Consider the following 20,432-nt stretch of genomic DNA (forward strand, 5'->3'; position numbering starts at 1 on the left):
TTGAGCAAAAATCGACATTTGTTTTCTGAACTTAGTTCACGTGCTTACTTCAACTCACTTTATCTTGGTATAAAAAATGAACGAAATCCGTCATAGTCGCCCACTTTTTCGATATCGAAAATTACGAAAAATGAAAAAAATGCCATAATTCTGTACCAAATATGAAAAAAGAGATGAAACATGGTAATTGGATTGGTTTATTGACGCGAAATATAACTTTAGAAAAAACTTTATAAAATGGTTGTGACACCTACCATATTAAGTAGAAGAAAATGAAAAAGTTATGCAGGGCGAAATAAAAAACCCTTAAAATCTTAGCAGGTATTACATATATAAATAAATTGGCGGTATCCAGCAGATGATGTTCTGGGTCACCCTGGTCCACATTTTGGTCGATATCTGGAAAACACCTTCACACCACTCCCTTTTAAAACTCTCATTAATACCTTTAATTTGATACTCATATCATACAAACTCATTCTAGAGTCACCCCTGGTCCACCTTTATGGCGATATCTCGAAAAGGCGTCCACCTATAGAACTAAGCCCCACGCCATTTTAAAACACTCATTAACACCTTTCATTTGATACCCATATCGTACAAACATATTCTAAAGTTACCCCTGGTCCACCTTTATGGCGATATCTCGAAAAGGCGACCACCTATCCAACTACCACCCCTCCCTTTCCACCTATAGAACTATGGCCCACTCCTTCATAAAATACTTTTTAATGCCTTTCATTTGATACACATGTCATACAAACACATTCCAGGGTTACCCTCGGTTCATTTTCCTACATGGTTATTTTCCCTTATGTTGTCACCATAGCTCTCAACTGAGTATGTAATGTTCGGTTACACCCGAACTTAACCTTCCTTACTTGGTTAATAATAAATATACGTTAAGTAAGCAGTAATTACTTTGTTCCGCCAAATATAAGAAAACACTTAACGTAGGCACATATGGCTCGTCTTGTCAAATGAAACGACTTTAATCACTTTCATAACTCTCTTCATTTTCGAAGTTTTCTGCTGTTGCTGGCACTTGCTGTTTTTTTTTAAATATCTGTTAAAAAAATTCTTTAGTGGCGGATTATGCAAAATATTTCCTTACCTTTTCATTTCTACGTTGTGTAAGTGATGACACTTGATAATCGATTAATGTTTTATTATCAGCTGATTACCAAGCTGCCACATCATCATAACGAAAAAAATAAAATAAAATTTCGATGTTATTTGATACACACATTACAAATTTCACAATCCGATTTGCCCAAATAGATTTGGAGCCAAAAAAGGGCAAACATTTTAAAGAGGGCCAAAAAAAGGGCTAGGGGCTAAATCCGAATTACAGAGCTACAATTTACTACCCTTTCCTGGACTACATGATTTCTTCATTGACGTCAAGGTTCAAAGATGAATTTTTGAAAATACTGCCTCTGGAGGGACTGATTCCAGCATACTCTGCAGGAGTAACTATTGAAGAAATTGTACTTGCTGCTAAAGATTATAAAGAAGATTTCACCAGTCACAATGAGACAGTGCTGAAAAATGAGATTTTATTGTGGCATAATTATTGCAAAAGTGATCCATTCAAGAGTGCTCAAACAGCTACTGTTGCCCTGAAAATCATTAAATCAGCACACTTTTCTTCATTTTTTCCAAACGTGACGACACTGTTGCAAATATTTACGACTATCCCCGTGACATCAGCGACCGTAGAGCGTTCTTTTTCTGTTCTAAAGCGCTTGAAGACTTATTTGATAGTCAATATGTCTGAAAATCGACTGACTGGTCTGGCACTAGGGAACGTTCACAAAGAAATATAAACGGACATTGAAGAAATAACCGATCTTTTCTGTAAATCGAAGTCCCGACGACTCGAATCTTTGGATTGGTCGATAGAAGATTGAAACAGCAATAAGTGGTTTTGAAAGAAAGTTTTTATGACAATTTTTATATGGTTGTTATATCATTATCTCGAGTGTGCTGAATAAAAGAAGAACTTCATTTCAGAAAAATTTCTTGTACTTTATTAGTAAGTTATTTAATTTTTTCAATTTTGAAAATCCTCGTTTTGTCATGTCATTTTATATTCTGTATGCATTTATTTAACACATCATGGAAAACAAAAACAAAATTTGAAAGTGAAAAAATTTCAAGCCCTCTACCCAGTACCAAATCCTAGATGCGCCACTGATACGGCCTAACCTTTCATTCCTCCAAGAGAGCATCTATTTTCCATCTCTGCATCCGAGGCAATGCGTCAACTTACCATTTGTTTCCATGATGTTCGCAGCGGCGGTACATAATGAGTTATAAAAATACTCCTACTGCTTTACTATATTGCCAGGTCGAAGACTGCTCTTAGTTGTGACAGCCGAGTAGAGTAATCATCATCAGTCGAGCAGAGTAAAATTAGATGTCGACGTTTGAACCTCGTAGCGTGCACACATCCACTACAGTGTTGATATGTCTGCCGCCGATCACGATGTGATCGCTTTGATTTCGGGCCTTTCGACCAAAAGACATCTACTCAGATTGGTGCATAATTTTAAGCTGAAACCTGGTACTGCAGATGACCACTTCGCTCGCGGAAAAATCGGTTATTATCAAACCGTTGAGAATTTTCCGACGAAAAGACCAAAGACCCCTTACTTGCTCACCTTGCAGTTAAGAGCGCTAAGCGTGATGTCGCGGCGGGAGTAGCCATCGCATGCTTTTTGTAGTTTCTTCGCAACCCATCACAAAACCAATCATCTGATATAATCCTTTGCCTTAAGGTGTTCGAAAGAACCATTTATATGCCTTCGAATCAAAACCCAAAAAACGTTTTTCTTGGTCATCATCGCTAAAAAATATGTCCTTACCTTGAGATTGAGATCTCTTACCATATATATATATGTATATTCTAAACCCTTTAACTCAGTGGGCTTGGTACTCATGTCTTTTTTTGATTACCACCCCACTGTGCCACGCATCACATCGCTCAGAAAAATTCTGCCAAAATCAGCTGATGTCTCATTGTGGTAGACAAATACGTGCGTGTCTGTATGTATGTGCAGCATATGTATGTTCGTCATTGTCACAAGTAATGAATATAATGAATTCAACAACGTCTGACTTATTCGAATACAGCCACCATAACATTCTCCTGCCCCTTTTACGCCCACTACTTTACTAAAATATTCTTGGCTAACAAATTTGTTCTAATTTTTTGGTTCAAAGCAATTTTTTTCGTGCCAATGGTTCCGTCTACGCAGAAACTAATTTGGTAGTGTGAATGTGTTTTCTTTAAATTCTTAAGTGTCTTTTTTTTTATAGATTTTCAGTGGCATTGCGACTCTTAATGTGTTTTATAAATAACTTAGTAAACAAGCAAACAAGTTTCTCCACACACACGTCGCACCTCTTTTGATTGCTATCTTCATCAGCTGGTCGCTTCAAAGCATTCGGCATATTTTTACCCATTTAATGTTTTTTCATCAATTTGATGTGCTTGCTGTAATCGTTCAGGTCTTTGAATTTTGAGAATTTTCCACTTTCGTTTCATTGCCAATTAATTCGAGATGCAGTGAGAGCAAACAGATGACCAGCGCGGGCTATGGGTATTCGTGTTTGCGGTTTGTGTTTTTATGGCATGTTTATTATTTTTTATATTCATGTAAATGTTTCTGGAATCACCTTTGTATATATACAAATTTCAGTTTTTAAATAGAGAGCTTAAAGCCATTTCAACAGAATAATTGTAGTCTTTGGCTCCTGTAACAATAATAATTTCGGCTGAATAAATTTGACTATCCGTTTTAATCTTTTTCAAAAATAATTGTTTTGGAAGCACCCTAATGCCCGTTTATTATTTCTTCGTTTAATTAATTTTATTGGCTCTATAACGTATTTGTGCAAAGCGAATCAATTGATTTCAAGCAACAATTTTATTTAGTTAAATTAAAGAGTTTGATTTTTTGCCAAACTGATTTGTTTCTGATGAGTTTTTTAGTTGTTAGTTGTCTTGTATGGGTATGGTATATTGCATATAGGTATACATACATACATACATGCGTTTATATTCAGCTGAGCAGAGCTCACAGAGTATATTAATTTTTGTTCGCATAACGGTACACCGTAACGACAAAAACTAATCGAGATAGATATAAACTTTTATATATCAAAATAATCTGGGCGAAAAAGAAATTCATTTAGCCATGTCCGCCCGTCCGTACTATCGTCCGTCTTTCCGTGAAACCGATAACTTGAGTAAATTTTGAGGTATCTTAATGAAATTTGTTATGTAAGTTCCTGGATACTCATCGCAGATCGCTACTTAAAATGAACGAAATCGGACTATAACCGCGCCCACTTTTTCGATATCGAAAAATTTCGAAAAACCGAAAAAGTGCGATAATTCATTACCAAATACCAAAAACCAATGAAACTTGGTTGGTGGGCTGAACTTATGACGCAGAATAGAAAAGAAGATAATTTAAAAGTTTTGCAAGCTGTGAGTCGTTGAAGATATCATGATGAAATTTGGCAGGAACGTGACTCCTATTACTATCTGTGTTCTAAATAAAATTAACACAATCGGATGATGAACACGACCGCTTTAAAAAAAACAAATTTTAAGTCAAATTTAAAAAAAAAATTGAATAACTTTGCAGTATATAAGTAAATTATGTCAACAGTCAACTCCAGTAATGTTATGGTACAACAAAATACAAACATAAAAGAAAATTTCAAAATGGGCGTGGCTCCGCCCTTTTTCATTTAATTTGTCTAGGATACTTTTAACGCCATAAGTCGAACAAAAATTAACCAATCCTTTTGAAATTTGGTAGGGGCATAGACTTTATGACTTTAACTGTTTTCTGTGAAAATGGGCGAAATCGGTTAAGCCACGCCCAGTTTTTATACACAGTCGACCGTCTGTCCTTCCGCTCGGCCGTTAACATGATAACTTGAGCTAAAATCGATATATCTTTACTAAACTTAGTTCACGTACTTATCTGAACTCACTTTGTATTGGTGTAAAAAATGGCCGAAATCCGACTATGACCACGCCCCACTTTTTCGAAATCGAAAATTAGGAAAAATGGAAAAAATGCCATAATTCTATACCAAATATGAAACAAGTAAGGAAGGTTAAGTTCGGGTGTAACCGGACATTACATACTCAGTTGAGAGCTATGGTGACAACATAAGGGAAAATAACCATGTAGGAAAATGAACCGAGGGAAACCCTGGAATGTGTTTGTATGACACGCGTATCAAATGAAAAGCATTAAAGAGTATTTTATGAGGGAGTGGGCCATAGTTCTATAGGTGGACGCCATTTAGGGATATAGCCGTAAAGGTGGATCAGGGTTGACTCTAGAATGCGTTTGTACGATATGGGTATCAAATGAAAGGTGTTAATGAGTATTTTAAAAGGGAGTTAATTCCATAGGTGGACGCCGTTTCGAGATATCGCCATAAAGGTGGACCAGGGGTGACCCTAGAATTTGTTTGTACAATATGGGTATCAAAAGAAAGGTGTTAATGAGTATTTTAAAAGGGAGTGGGCCTTATTTCTATAGGTGGACGCCGTTTCGAAATATAGCCACAAAGGTGGACCAGGGGTGGCTCTAGAATGTGTTTGTACGATATGGGTATCAAATTAAAAGTATTAATGAGGGTTTTAAAAGGGAGTGGTGGTTGTTGTATAGGTGGTCGCATTTTTGAGATATCGCCATAAAGGTGGACAGGGGTGACTCTAGAATGAGTTTGTACGATATGGGTATCAAATTAAAGGCATTAATGAGAGTTTCAAAAGGGAGTGGTGGTAGTTGTATATGTGAAGGCGTTTTCCAGATATCGACCAAAATGTGGACCAGGGTGACCCAGAACATTATCTGTTGGATACCGCTAATTTATTTATATATGTAATACCTGCCAAGATTTTAAGGGTTTTTTATTTCGCCCTGCAGAACTTTTTCATTTTATTCTACATAATATGATAGGTGTCACAAACACTTTATAAAGTTTTTTCTAAAGTTATATTTCGCGTCAATAAAACAATCCAATTACCTTACCATGTTTCATCCCTTTTTTCGTATTTGGTATAGAATTATGGCATTTTTTTCATTTTTCGTAATTTTCGATATCGAAAAAGTGGGCGTGGTCATAGTCGGATTTCGTTTATTTTTCATACCAAGATAAAGTGAGTTCAAGTAAGCACGTGAACTAAGTTCATTAAAGATATGTCGATTTTTGCTCAAGTTATCGTGTTAACGGCCATGCGGAAGGACAGACGGACGACTGTGTATTAAAAGTATCCTAGACAAATTAAATAAAAAAGGGCGGAGGCACGCCCATTTTGAAATTTTCTTTTATTTTTGTATTTTGTTGCACCACATCATTACTGGAGTTGAATGTTGACATAATTTACTTATATACTCTAAAGATATTAAATTTTTTTGTAAAAATTTTACTTTAAAAAAAAATTTTTTTTAAAAGTGGACGTGGTCCTTCTCCGATTTTGCTAATTTTTATTAAGCGTACATATAGTAATAGGAGTAACGTTTCTGCCAAATTTCATCATGATATCTTCAACGACTGCCAAATTACAGCTTACAAAACTTCTAAATTACCTTCTTTTAAAAGTGGGCGGTGCCACGCCCGTTGTCCAAAATTTTACTAATTTTCTATTCTGCGTTATAAGGTCAACTCATATACCAAGTTTCGTCGCTTAATCTGTCTTTTGTAATGAATTATCGCACTTTTTCGGTTTTTCGAAATTTCCGATATCGAAAAAGTGGGCGTGGTTATAGTGCGATATAGTTCATTTTAAATAGCGATCTGAGATGAGTGCTCAGGAACCTACATACCAAATTTCATCAAGATACCTCAAAATTTACTCAAGTTATCGTGTTAACGGGCGGACGGACGGACGGACATGGCTCAATCAAATTTTTTTTCGATCCTGATTATTTTGATATATGGAAGTCTATATCTATCTCGATTCCTTTATATATGTACAACCAACCGTTATCCAATCAAACTTAATATACTCTGTGAGCTCTGCTCAACTGAGTATAATAAATTAGTGGTACCAGACAGACTATGTTCTGGGTCACCCTGGTCCACGTTTTGGTCGATGTCGCGAAAACGCCTTCACTTATACAACTTAGGGCCACTCCCTTTTAAAACCCTCATAAATACCTTCAATTTGATACCCATATCGTACAAACACATTCTAGAGTCACCCCTGGTCCACTTTTATGGCGATATATGCAAAAGGCGTCCACCTATAGAACTAAGGCGCACTCCCTTTTAAAATACTCATTAAAACCTTTCATTTGATACCCATGTCATACAAACACATTCCAGGGTTACCCTAGGTTCATTTTCCTACATGGTTATATTCGCTTATTTGACAAAGACTGAAGGAAAATCGTTCCAAAAAACGTCACCCTTGGTCTACAATTTCATACTCTTATCGGACTCATAGTTAGGAGCGCTTCGAAAATATTTCAGGGATGATTTAAAAAAAAATGATAAAGAAATGCGTTCGAATTTAACCAAATTTTCATATTGAAAAAAAATATTCGAATAAAACGAATTGATAGCTGAAAAAAGATAGCAAAAGCAAATTCTCCACTTTCTAGTATTACCATTTGTGTGTATCCATGAAAAAGACAATTTTGTCTCCAAAGTTCTCAGCTGGGTATGTAATGTTCGTTTACACCCGAACTGAGCCTTCCTTACTTGTTTTTGGATTGGTTTTGACCTAAGTTAACTAAAAAATGAACAAAGTCAGAGATAAATAAAGTTTTGGAACAATATTATAAGTATGTAGGTATTTTCGAGATATTGTAAGCTGTCTTGTCTTCAACATAAGGTTCATATGTGGCAACGCGTCGATATAGCGGGCCGCTGTCATGGATAGAGATTCCTTTTATGGTAGATCTTAAACAACATGCGATAGCTGCTCTGCCATAAAAGAGGGTACTTATATGTTTGTACAATCGGAAAATTTTAATTTCATGATTTCACATCTTCCAACGGGTTGAGGTTAATTGACTTCACCACGGGTCGAAATATGATCATCTGAAATGCAAGAGTTGAGCATAAAGAGATCCCCAAACCTACTTGGCTGTCTCCTCGAGGTTTAAAACCTGGTAAATAACCATAGACTCGACTTTAACGATATGTCAATTCTTGGAGAATATCTATAGTTCGAAAACGAGTTGTCAGCAAAGCTTATATGGGTTTACCAAAGCCACAAGCTCTGACGTATCTAGTTTGGGCACACCGAAAATGTTGCTCCTCACCATAAAGGTATCAAAAAAGACTAGATGTCCCTCGAAGTCGTCGAGAGAGTTGTTGCCGGAAGACGTATGGTCTTTCCCGTAATGCCACAGGCGTGTATCGAAGAAAGCTTAATGTATGTTTTATACACATTGAAACATAGTGCAGCGAATATAAGCCCAAAGTCTTGGTCACCCTGTCTGAAACCTCGTTTAGTTTCGAACGGCTCGGAGAGGTCCTTCCCAATTCTGACTGAGCTGATAGTGTTGCTCAACGTCATTTTACACAGCCGTATAAGTTTTGCGGGGAAACGAAATTCAGACATAGCGGCATATAGGCAGCTCCTTCTCGTGCTGTCGAAGGCGGCTTTAAAGTCGACGAAGAGGTGATGTGTGTCGATTCTTTTTTCACGGGTTTTTTCCAAGATTTGGCGCATTGTGAAAATCTGGTCGATGGTAGATTTACCAGTTCTGAAGCCGCACTGATAAGGTCCAATTAGCCGGTTCACGGTGGGCTTCAATCTTTCGCACAATACACTTGAAAGGACCTTATATGCAATATTAAGAAGGCTTATTCCACGATAGTTGGTGCATTTTGCAGTATCCCCCTTCTTGTGGACTGGGCAAAGAACACTTAGATTCCAATCGTCGGGCATGCACTCGTCCGCCCATATTTTGCTAAGAAGCTGCTGCATGCGCCTTACCAACTCCTCGCCGCCGTACTTGAATAGCTCCGCAGGCAATCCATCAGCGCCCACGGCCTTGTTGTTTTTCAATCTGGTTATTGCTATTCTAACTTCGTCATAATCGGGCGGGGGGACATATATTCCATCATCATCGATTGCGGGATCGGGTTCTTCATCTCTGCGCGGTGAATCGCTGCCTCCATTTAGGAGAGCAGAGAAGTGTTCCCTACATAATCTAAGCACTCTCTGGACATCACATGTATGTGCATAAGTCTCTATATATCTGTATTTGTCAAACCCCTTTAATATACAGCTAGATGAAAAAATTTATATATGTACATACGTACGCTGTTTACTTAGCAGACTTGGGTCTAAAAATAAAAACAGCAATAATGGCAAATCTAATGATCATAAAAATTTAAAATTGGAATTGTTCCAATGTCAACCGAAGCAGTTAGTTTTGGAAGCAATTTTTTTTTTATTAAATAAGTGCATACTACATACATATGCAGTTTAATAATTAAGGACATACCAAGTTAGATCTGTACAAATATAAATTCATATGTAGTCAAACAGTTTTAAACAAAAGCTGGTTAATTTGGGCGCGCATTCGCGAAAAAAATGTGAACTCAACTGCCTTTGCCTGCCCCCCAGCCACTTGCACTCATAAATCATAATTTTTGTAAATTTTCTCATTTTGCGTTCATGATTTGTATTCATCAACATAGTCAAGAAAGATTGACAAAAAAATTTTATTATTATTGCCAGAGTAAAAAAGCAAAATACGCGCTACTTTGGTTTTGTCCACATACACACACACACCTTCATACTCGCATTTAATGTTTGTTGTTGATGGCTGCCCAAAAATCAGTTTTGTTATTTTACGCGTATGTCAAGTTAATTTCGCATGCAGTCCCCCATAAAACTTTGTCTCCAATTGTTGTATGTACATAGGTGTGTAAGTGTGTTTGTTTGTCTGCAAGTACATACTTCTAACCCACTTGATCTTGTCGCATGTGGCGTCGCATTGTATCGCTCGACTGAAGAAACCCCTCGATGATTTCCAAAACAATTTGTGGAGCGACGTCATTGTGTTGTTGTTGTCGCGCTTAATGCGCTACATGCGACGATGTTGTAGAGTTGATTTAAATTTTTTTTTGTACACATGAGGGTGTATGTATGGGTGTATGTTTGCATGTATTTATACGTCTACTTAGGGGCAAATAACAGGCATTGTGGCACGTTTGTGGTTACTCTTAATCCGCGCCCGTAACAATCTTTCACCGACTGGATCGCTTATGCCCCCTTCCCATACATACATAACTACGCGTAAATCCTAAAAACAATTTTAGCAGCGCATTTACCTAAATTGGTATTTCCGGTACAAAGTATGTATGTATGTATGTATACAAAACTAGCTCACTTATTAACATACATATGTACATACATACCGAGACAAATTATAAACGAATATTTACTAATGCAGACTAACATAAAAGAGAAGGCAAAGCTGTCTTCGTCTATGTCAAAGTTGTTATATGTTTCATGATCACAGAATGTGTAAGGCTGAGAACCAGAATAGTCTGTACGCCACACCTTCTTCGAATGTGAGCACTTCGCCAAACAGCGAAGAAAGGAGTCGTTCACTCGTAGAATCTCGCAGCAGCATTTACTCCTTTTACGAAACTGCACAAAAAAAAATGTTCATGCCGAGGCAGTGACTCTGTACTGCAATACGTATGACATTGCGTTCAAATCTTTTAAGCTATCTTCTTCCAGAAATTTTGTTTTTTTTTTTAAATGGAAAATGATCTCGCGTAAAAAATCCCGTAATTGTCAAAAAAAAAGAGAGAATAGGCTGTCATATCAGCTTCAAAATGATCTTGAATTGATACCGAACACGGACCTGATAGTAACGATATGATCACCAAATAGCCTCGAGTTGAGCACGCAAACAATACCGTAATGACCCCGTGATGCTTCAAAAATAATACCGAAAAAAGGTCTAAAATAAACCGGCAACAGCTCGAAATGGTCCTGAAAACAATTACCGATCCATAGGTATTTCCGAAAAGAAACCGAAAAACTCCGAACTTAAAACTTAACAAAGGCCTAAGCCCGGTCGAAAGTATTTCTGCCATGGAAAGCTTCTCAGTGAAAACTCATCTGCCTTGCAGATGCCTTTCGGAGTCGACAATTGTAATTTGTAAGGAAACTTTAAAAGCAGCACGATGCAAATTGGAAGAAAAGTATTTTTTTATACCCGCACAATCCCGAAATGGTCCCTAAATGTTTCGAAGATAAACCAGAAGTAGTCGATGCCTTTTAATTGATCTAAACACGCTTGCAAATAGACGATCCATTCTATCTTGCTCATTTGTCATTGGCATAATTTCAGGGACCGTTGATTGTCCATCACTTCTTGATAAAATTCAGTTTAATGTACCATGCAGAAACCTCCGACAGTTTGAACCCTTAAAAATTGGGTTTTCTAGAACTATTTATGGTATAAATGCTCCCATTTCTAGGGCTTGTGCTGATCTGAATATGTTTTTTAACTCCTCAGGTGCTGACTATACTTTTCCTTACGCTGCCTTAATTAACAATCTAAGATCTTATTTTTCTTAGGATTAAATTAATGTAAAAATTTGCATAATATAGTCTGTAAGAATCTATAAATTCAAAGACTCAAATAAATAAATACAAATACAAATACAAAAAATACAAAATAGTTCCGAAATGGTGATGATGAATACCGAAATGGTCCCCAGGTTGAAAATAATACCGAAAGGAGTTCCAAAACAACCGACAGCAACACCGAAATGATCTCCCCGAAATGATCCGGAAATAGTACTGAAGTAAATAAGAAAAAATTTCGAGTTTATACCGAAAAAATTCCGACATGATCCCGAAGTTATCGCGGGTAGTACCAAAACAATCCCGGCAACAATCTCGAAATATTCCGGAGATAGACCCGAAGTAGTCCTGAAATGATAATGATGATGAATCCGCAAAGGGTGTCCCCAAGTTATTGCAAAATCACCCATGCAATTGTCCTCAAACAATACCGAAGATGTCTCGAAAATAATTCGACAGCAGCCCCAAAATGTTCCTGTAAACAACTACAAAATGATAAAGAAGTAGTACCGAAATTAACACGAAGTGATTCCGAATTTACAACGACGAAGTACCGAAATCTCGAAGTGATTCTGAGGCGCTAATAAACTCGAAACAATTATGAACTGATCTCGGGTTGAGGAAATTTTGCCAGCTGACACTGTTCACATTTCCAAAATTTCTTAGATCTCGATCGATATGACCCATAAATTTGATTCGCATAAATTTCATTTTATGTAGTAAGACCCTAGAAGGAGCCCCATTACTTGTATGACATTATAATATTGATTGATAGTATTTCTAGATGGGGTATTATAAATGTAAGAGTATAACGGGAGGCTGTAATGGTATGACGGAATAGAAATAGATATAGACTTGCATATAGTAAAATTATCAGCATTGAAAGAGATAATTGATTCAGCTATTCGCTCGTTCGCCCATTAAAACCACGTCAACTTTTTCGATATCTGATAGGAAATAATCAAAGATAAAGTAAACATTTAACAGTTCTGATAAAATAAAGGCGGAAAAGTTTACCAGCACGAACTAACAAACCTACTTACTTATACAGCTTCTAAAAACTATGCACTATAATGCAAATATGAACTTTTATATTAGTTTTTTATATGAAGACAGGTACAACATATCATATTTAATTATATGTAATTCACGTTCGAAATGACCCTCGTCATTGTCATAATTTCTTCTTTATATTCCATATTCCTTAATTCTTTCATAAAAATATGTCTACGTATAATGTTTATTTTTCGTAATTTTATTTTGTATATTTTCTGTTGCGTTTTCTTGAGTTGCAATTAAGTTGCTTTTTATGTCTATTTACGATTATTATTCCATTTAAGAAGACGGTGACATTCACTTACATCGCCAAAGTGGTTTGTTGTCTCGGACGCTATGATTGTATACATCTGTGGTCATAAGCAATAATAGCCTAAGTCCCGTGTAAAAAGCAAGGAATTAGGCGTTTATTGCTTGAAACCACAGATATGTACGTACATATATAATTAAGCGGAGCTTAAGGCATCTCACATCTTAGCATGTACTAAATGTGTATGGGTTTCTGGGTTGCAGGCCTCTGTTCTGGAGGAGATTCCACACATATGCACTGTGCAGTTTGCGCGTAGTGAACTCATCATTTAATTTTTGTTATTTATTAGCTTAGTGTTATTGCACGATTTTCTTTTTGACTCAGTTGTGCTGAGTCAAGCGCGGTTTAATTTTACATTTACATAATGTTTAACTTAAATGTTTACTTTTGCTGTAACTTTAATTTTAACTTAAATATTTACTTTTGCTTTAACTTTAACTTTAGCTTTAACTTTAACTTTAACTTTCACTTTCACTTGAACTTTAACTTTAACTTTAAATTTAACTTAGATGGGATACGGTCAGCACGTATGTGAGGTATATACTTATCAGTAAACAAGAAGACGGATGCCTAGCTCATTAGCGTGAGATTAGCCATAGAGGTCACGTAACGCGCACCCGTACCCGATGTAATGTTAAGCGCGTGGGAGGTTAGGTTTTAGTGTGTAGATCGGAGAGTCTCGCTGTGCGGCTTAAACATCCCGGTCAGTGCATAAAGCTTATCCTCCTTCCACGAAACACAAAAACAAACTTTAACTTTTCCTTTTAATTTTACTTTTACTTGTTATTATATTTGACGTTAGGCAGAATAGTTACAAAAAAATTTCTAATATAGGATGTTTTCGAATTTCCACTCAGAAATTGATTTTTATGGAGGTTCACTATATGAATTTTATATAAGAATGATATTAAAAGCTTAATCTTTTTTTCAAAATTTCTGAGATTGAACCCATCTGAAACAGTCTTTATGCAATGGTTTCGGGTTGGTGTGGACCCTCACATTAATTAATATCTTAAATTTAGTTGTGTACATTATTTAGTTCTGTATATCCCACTGAAACCGTTATCTGTCAATCAATTATCACGTATCATACTAATCGCCTGTAGCGTAATTTTGAAATATTTTTATAAGCTTCTTTTAATGTGTACAAAAACTAAAATTAAAAAAATTGCAATAAAAAATTGAAAAATATAGTTCATAAATAAGTGATTAATATGCTGGCAACGTTCATTTTGCAAATCAAATATTTTTGTTCGATTAAATTTGCACCTCAGCAATTACGAATTTTTTTTTGCTTTAATATAATTAAGAATATTGGAAGTATGATCTACATCAGCGCATGTGCGCCTAGACTTTGCCACCTATTTTTATAAACAATGGCTAATAAAAAAAAATTTTATGTAAAGCGTAAAAAAATATTTAACTCATCATTCACCTCATCCACAGTAAAAGCAGCAACGGCCAATATTTGCTTGTTGTCTGGAAGCAATTTCAAGTTCATGCTTTCGTTCTCGTTGCTTCTCAATTGTGCTTTGATTTGTTACTTTTTGTTTAATGTTCAATCAGTTTTTTTGTGGACTGCTTTTATACTCTGCTGCGCTTGGCACACAGATTATAGTGGCACTGTTTGCATTAAAGTGGATTGTTGGGGTAATGATTTGGCCGAAAACTCATCAAAACTTACTTCTTTTGTTTGTAAATAGTGTAGTTAGTTTTGCTAAAAAATTTGCTAAAAAATTTGCTTTGGCAATCTTGAAAAACCTCAGGAATCATTTAACAATGCGCAAATCGATTTGAGTGAAAAATAGGAATTGCTTTTATTTCGGTACACAGTGAGCACATGTAAAAGTGTTCGAATAGCACCTAATGCAACTCAAGTGAACACTTCGATCACAAACGATGAAATGGGTTGTGCTTTGGTGGCTTTTTCTTTTGATATATTCTGCTTGCGAACAATCCAGAAATCAATGTTTTTTCCGTTTCAGTTTCGGTCGGCGACCGATAATTACGACTGAAATTTTTCCTTAAAATATTTTGTAATTGGTATCAGAAAGTACAGTCGAATTAGTTAGCAGATAAATCTTAAACAATTTTGTCATCGCGAAATTAACCACTAACAACTCAAGAAACCCCACAGATAAATTTGGCACACTGCTCTTTAATTAATTTTTCAGACGACGGAAGTTTCGGCGTAACTATTTCATTAAGGGACGTATTCACCACCCCTGCTTTAGCTAGAATTTAACTGAAACTGGGTGGCAATCCTTCAGTAAGCTTCATTTGGTTTTGAGTTAAATCGATAAATGTGAATATTTTTTAGAGTAAATAGCAAAAATCGATTGTTAATACAGGAAAACCGGAAAACAATTGACTCTTGCTCATTATTTTTCGATGCCCTTGATAAATAAATAAATGTAAGGCACGCTAACCTTCGAAGTCGCCGAGCTTCTCTTCCGATTTGCGTCGTGCTACGTTTTTAATTTTGCCAACGAATTAGCAGGAGGTGACCTACTTGTTTTATGCCGAATCCGAACAGCATCTGCAAGGCAGATGTGGTTTCACTGAGAGCTTTCCATGGCATAAATACACTCAGAGTGCTTGCCTGACACTGCCGAATGGCGACCCCGCTTAGAAAAGCTTTCTTCTAATTAAAAAAAAAACTAGTTTCTAAATTTTTGATGTTGTTTTTTCCGTGGCTTGAACCCGGGATGTTCGGTATGGTAAGCGAAGCACGCTACCATCACATCGCGGCAGCCGCCTTACCCTTAACCATTGTGAATTCCTACAAGTAAAGAATCTTTCTATTTCTTCATTGCCTTACCTACCTGTCAAATAAGGCTGACAGGGAGAATGTCTGCCACGAATGGCCAGAGAATGGAATAAAGGTTTGTTTGTTTGCTCACTGTAAATAAATTGGATTGATATGAATTGCCTATTTGTGTTTCAAACCAATTTTACTTTTAAATGTGTCTGTAGTAAATTAGATTACATATTAATATTCATTTACGAAATCTAGTTTATAGAAAAAATATGAGCAGCCAGTTAATCAAACATTTCGAAATATATAAAAAAATGCTTTAAGTAATCGAACAGCCATTTAACAGGTGATCGGCGCTGTTTACTATTGTACATGTTTTTTCAAATATTCCATACTTGTAGGAATTCACAATGCCCTCAACTGACAGTCGATAACTAATAGATAACTGCAATCGCAGGGCACAAGCACTAACGTGATCTATAATTTCCTCCTCCAAACCGTACTTTCTACATCTTCTATCACCGACTTGGCCCAATTTTAAAGCTTGTGACGCCAGAAGGCAGTGTTCAGTCAGAATACCTGTCATGAGTCTACAGTCCTCTGTTTTTAATGATAGCAGCAACTTTGTTAGTCTAAGGTTGTAATACCTACACATAATCTTCTACACTTTACAGCCACACGCTTGGGTCCACGCCTTTTCCCCTTGATCGATCGTGTGCAACTGGACGTCTACGGAACAAGCTTTGTAGCTAACTCATCCGTTTTTTCATTCCCATCTATTCCTATATACCCTGGGATACAATATAGATTTACGCTTCTCCCTATTCCGATTCTTTGCAGGAATTGCTTACACTCTAACACACTTTTAGATGTTGTGCTTTGCGAGATTATAGCCTTAACTATTGCTTGACATTCAATATAAAAGTTGACGCAGTTGCAGTTCAAGCTATTTTCTTGCAGTGTTTCTACTGCTTTGGTTAAGGCTACTACTTCCGCCTTAAAAACACTGCTGTAATATGGCAGCTTGTAGAATCTGTTCTTTTCGCATCAACACAGTACACCGCACCTATGCCCTCCTTCCATTTTTTGGAACCATCGGTGTACAGGTGTATCGTCGCGTCTACGATTTGGGCACCTTTCGCCTCGTTGCAGTTGTTAACCCTATCTTCTTTGTCATCAGGTCTACTGGTGGAATCAGAATGGCATGCAATGCAACCGTCGGGGTTGTTTTCAAGACTGCTGTTAGTTTGGTCGTTAATATGACCATAACTTGTACAAAGTTCCATCAAAAATATATTGTATTGATCCTTGAGAAGTGTTTGCTCAGAAGTGTGGTTTATCGTCATGATGGAATAAATAAATGCAAGGCGCGATAACCTCCGAAGGCACTTTTAGTCGAGCTTCTTTTCCAATTTGCGTCGTTCTCCTTTTTAATTTTTCTTACGAATTGGCGCGACGGGACCTAAATGTTCGAACGGAAAATGCAAGGCAGATGAATTTTTGCTGAGAAGCATTTCAGGCAGAAATACATTGTTTGCCAAATCATGATATTCGGTATGGGGGGCGAAGCACGCTACCACCACACCACGGCGGCCGCCGTCATGATTACATTGTTAATACAGCTTAAAGCGTTTTGCGATAATGTTATTATATATTTACTAGAGTAACCGGCAGACTTTGTTCTGCCCATCCTCACGCCAGCTATCCCTTTTTCGCTATAACTGCCTTTCCCAACACAGTAGAGGTATCCCACTTTCTATGCTTTCAAACTAAGGCACCGTTTGTCGATCGAAATACTTTCTTGGCCAGAGCGTCTTCGTCAATACGCGTTACATGACCTAGTCAGCGAAGCCTTTGGGATTTGATTTGCTGAACTATCTGTATTCGCTGAACAGTCCAAGAGCAATCTCATTTTCTCTTGCCACAGTCCATTATTCTGGAACATAGATTAGGAGAGGTATGACGAGCGACTTTTAGAGTGTTATTTTTTTGACGAGAGATGGCTTTAATTATCAATTGCCTACTCAGTCCACAGTAGCACCTGTTGGCAAGAGTTATTCTAGCTCCTGGGTATACAAAACGAATTTAAAAGGTGGCAAACCTTACGACTAAGCTCAAAAACTCTAAATCGGTTGAGAAAGTGCTAGAGCAGAAAATCTAAAATTATTAACATTAATTAAAAATGTACAACGGAAACTTAAAGTTCATATATAAACTCAAACAGCGCTCATGTGTATGTACATATGTTCGTATGCCAGGTAAGTTAGTGCCAGTTCCTAAGTTTATTTCAAACCTTTGAATCGTTGCACCTGTTGTGGCCGCCTTGTCTTCCTGTCATTTGTTCTATAGTACAAGTAGGGACAAATGTGTCGTTCAGGTTAGTGGCACCAAACACGCATATTAAATAAGCATTTTCCCCTTTCTCCACCCTCAACTGCTTGCAGCAAATGAACCGTTTAATAACGGAAGCAAACACTTTTGTATCATAATTCTAAGTCTTGTCAAAGCATTGCAAGTGTTGTTGTATCAAAAAAAAAAAAAAAAAAAAAAAATAGAAAATGGAAAAGCACAAAGCACCATTGACTGAAGTTTGCTGGCACATGACAGCGAAAACCAACACCACAAAAGGAGTTTATACACATACTTAGGTGGAGTTGATCCATATGGACATACATAAATACATGCATATAAATACACAACTAAGTATTTATGTTGATTGCAAATAATTGTTGGGTTCTAAGTACAGGTCACTAGGTGGGTGTCTGGGTTGCAACAATTTGCATTATAAAATCTTTGCATTAAAACTTTGCTGCAATTATTGACATTTGAAGATTCAATGTGTTGACGAGGGTTTATGATTTATAATATTCACATATATATGTTAGTTCTATGTGAAGAAAGTGTATCAATAAACATGACACGTACGCATTAATATAATGGCTAAATGTTATTTAACTCTATATAGCTCGCGAAATTAACACGCAGCAGATTGAACTTTGTGTTATTTTTATACCCAGCGTGTACACATACAAAAAACACAAAAAACTTACATTTCAAACAATTTTCTTCTAATTCAATAAAACGTCGACAACAAATTTCTATTCGATTCAATATAAGATACACAACGAAAATTTCGACAGCAATGAGCTGTCATAATACTAAATTCAATTTTCGATGTTCAGTAGCCAACTAGAATCGAAGATCGAAAGATTTATATAAAAAATAATCAGCATCGAAAAAGATTTTGAGTGGGCCATGTTCGTCCGCTTGGTTGTCGTTCAGTCTTTGACGAATATAAATAAAATAAATAAATGTAATGTGCGATTACTTCGAATGAGATTTTAGGCCGAGCTTCCCTTCCAATTTGCGTCGTGCTCTTTTTTTAAATTTTCCTACAAATTGGCGGGACGGGGCCTATATGTTTTATGCCGACTTCGAACGGCATCTTGAAGGCAGATGAGTTTTCACTAAGAAGCTTTTCATGGCAGAAATATACGCGGAGTGCTTGCCAAATCACTGCCAGGGGCGACTCTGCTAGAAAAGCTTTTTCTAATGGAAAAAACTTGTTTCTAAAATTATGATGTTGCTTTGCCGGAGACGTGCATCTTCGGTGTGGTAGGCGGAGCACGCTACCGCCACACCACGGCGGCCACAGGTCATAAAATATATCGGTATTGAAATAGGTCGCTATCAAATTATAGCCACGCCTACTTTTTCGGTATCAAAAATTAAAAAAGTTCTAGAATTCTTTAAAACTGAAAAATTGGTAGAAGAAATGTATGTATGTGAAAGCACTCAGCTGGGAATGTAATGTTCCATTTGGAACGAAGTCTTCCAGGCTCATTTCACGACTTTTGTAAATATTTTTTGTATCATTCGGGATGGTTAGATATCACTTTCGACCTCTTTCGATATTTTTGGATATTATTTGGTGATTTGTGCATTTTTCAAAACATAAGCGATTTTTTACGCGTCGTCCTAGAATAATTCAACATGTCCTACATACGTTAAATAGCTGGCTGGGTATTTAGGCGTACGGTATGGACTCATATTAGGCAGTACCTTAGCTCCTGTTTGTGCCAAGTGATCAGCGTGACTGTATCATACCTGGCTACCTTATACTAAAAAAATTTTTTTTAACAAAAATTACTTCGATTCCAATGCGAGCGAGGTCAGTAAATGACAAGCAGCCCTGGACCACACTGTAGCAGAGCTTAGCGCTTTCATAGCCTTTTTACTACGTATATAAGTAGATAGAACGGGATGTTTAACTCCCACCCGCTCCCCTGAGGGTAATCTCGAATACTTTCGGGAGAGGAACCAACATTTGCTTTTTTTGTTTCGTGAAGTTTATGATAACATTTACTTGGGTGCACGCCTTGGGTATCACTTCCGTACTTCTTTTTTTAAACGTTGAAGGGAAAACCTTTTTCTTTCAAAATTTCGTATTGCATGGAAAGAGATAAAATTTGGTAAGGTGGACCTGGCTGATCAATAAAAACTCCACATAAACAGAAATTCTTTATTTTTTAATATTTTGTTGTTAGGCTATTTGACCTATTGTGGGTTCCAGTAGGAAATAAAAAATTGGTGCTTATTCCACTGTTGCGGTCCTACGTTTCGCTAGCCATTGTTTATGTTTACCAAATTAGTACCAAAACTTTTGTTAAAGACTAATTCCACCCCGGGGCAAATAC

At 36.7% G+C, this 20,432-nt stretch overlaps 1 protein-coding gene across 1 annotated transcript in view; it reads left to right on the forward strand.

Annotated features, from left to right (window-relative positions):
* The window catches only part of stumps (DBB domain-containing protein stumps), a 192,887-nt gene that overhangs the window by 22,440 nt on the left and 150,015 nt on the right, over positions 1-20,432 (forward strand). The gene's annotated exons all lie outside the window — the stretch shown is intronic.

The sequence above is a fragment of the Eurosta solidaginis genome, chromosome 1, assembly GCF_040869045.1.
Source record: "Eurosta solidaginis isolate ZX-2024a chromosome 1, ASM4086904v1, whole genome shotgun sequence".
Taxonomy (NCBI): Eukaryota; Metazoa; Arthropoda; class Insecta; order Diptera; family Tephritidae; genus Eurosta; species Eurosta solidaginis.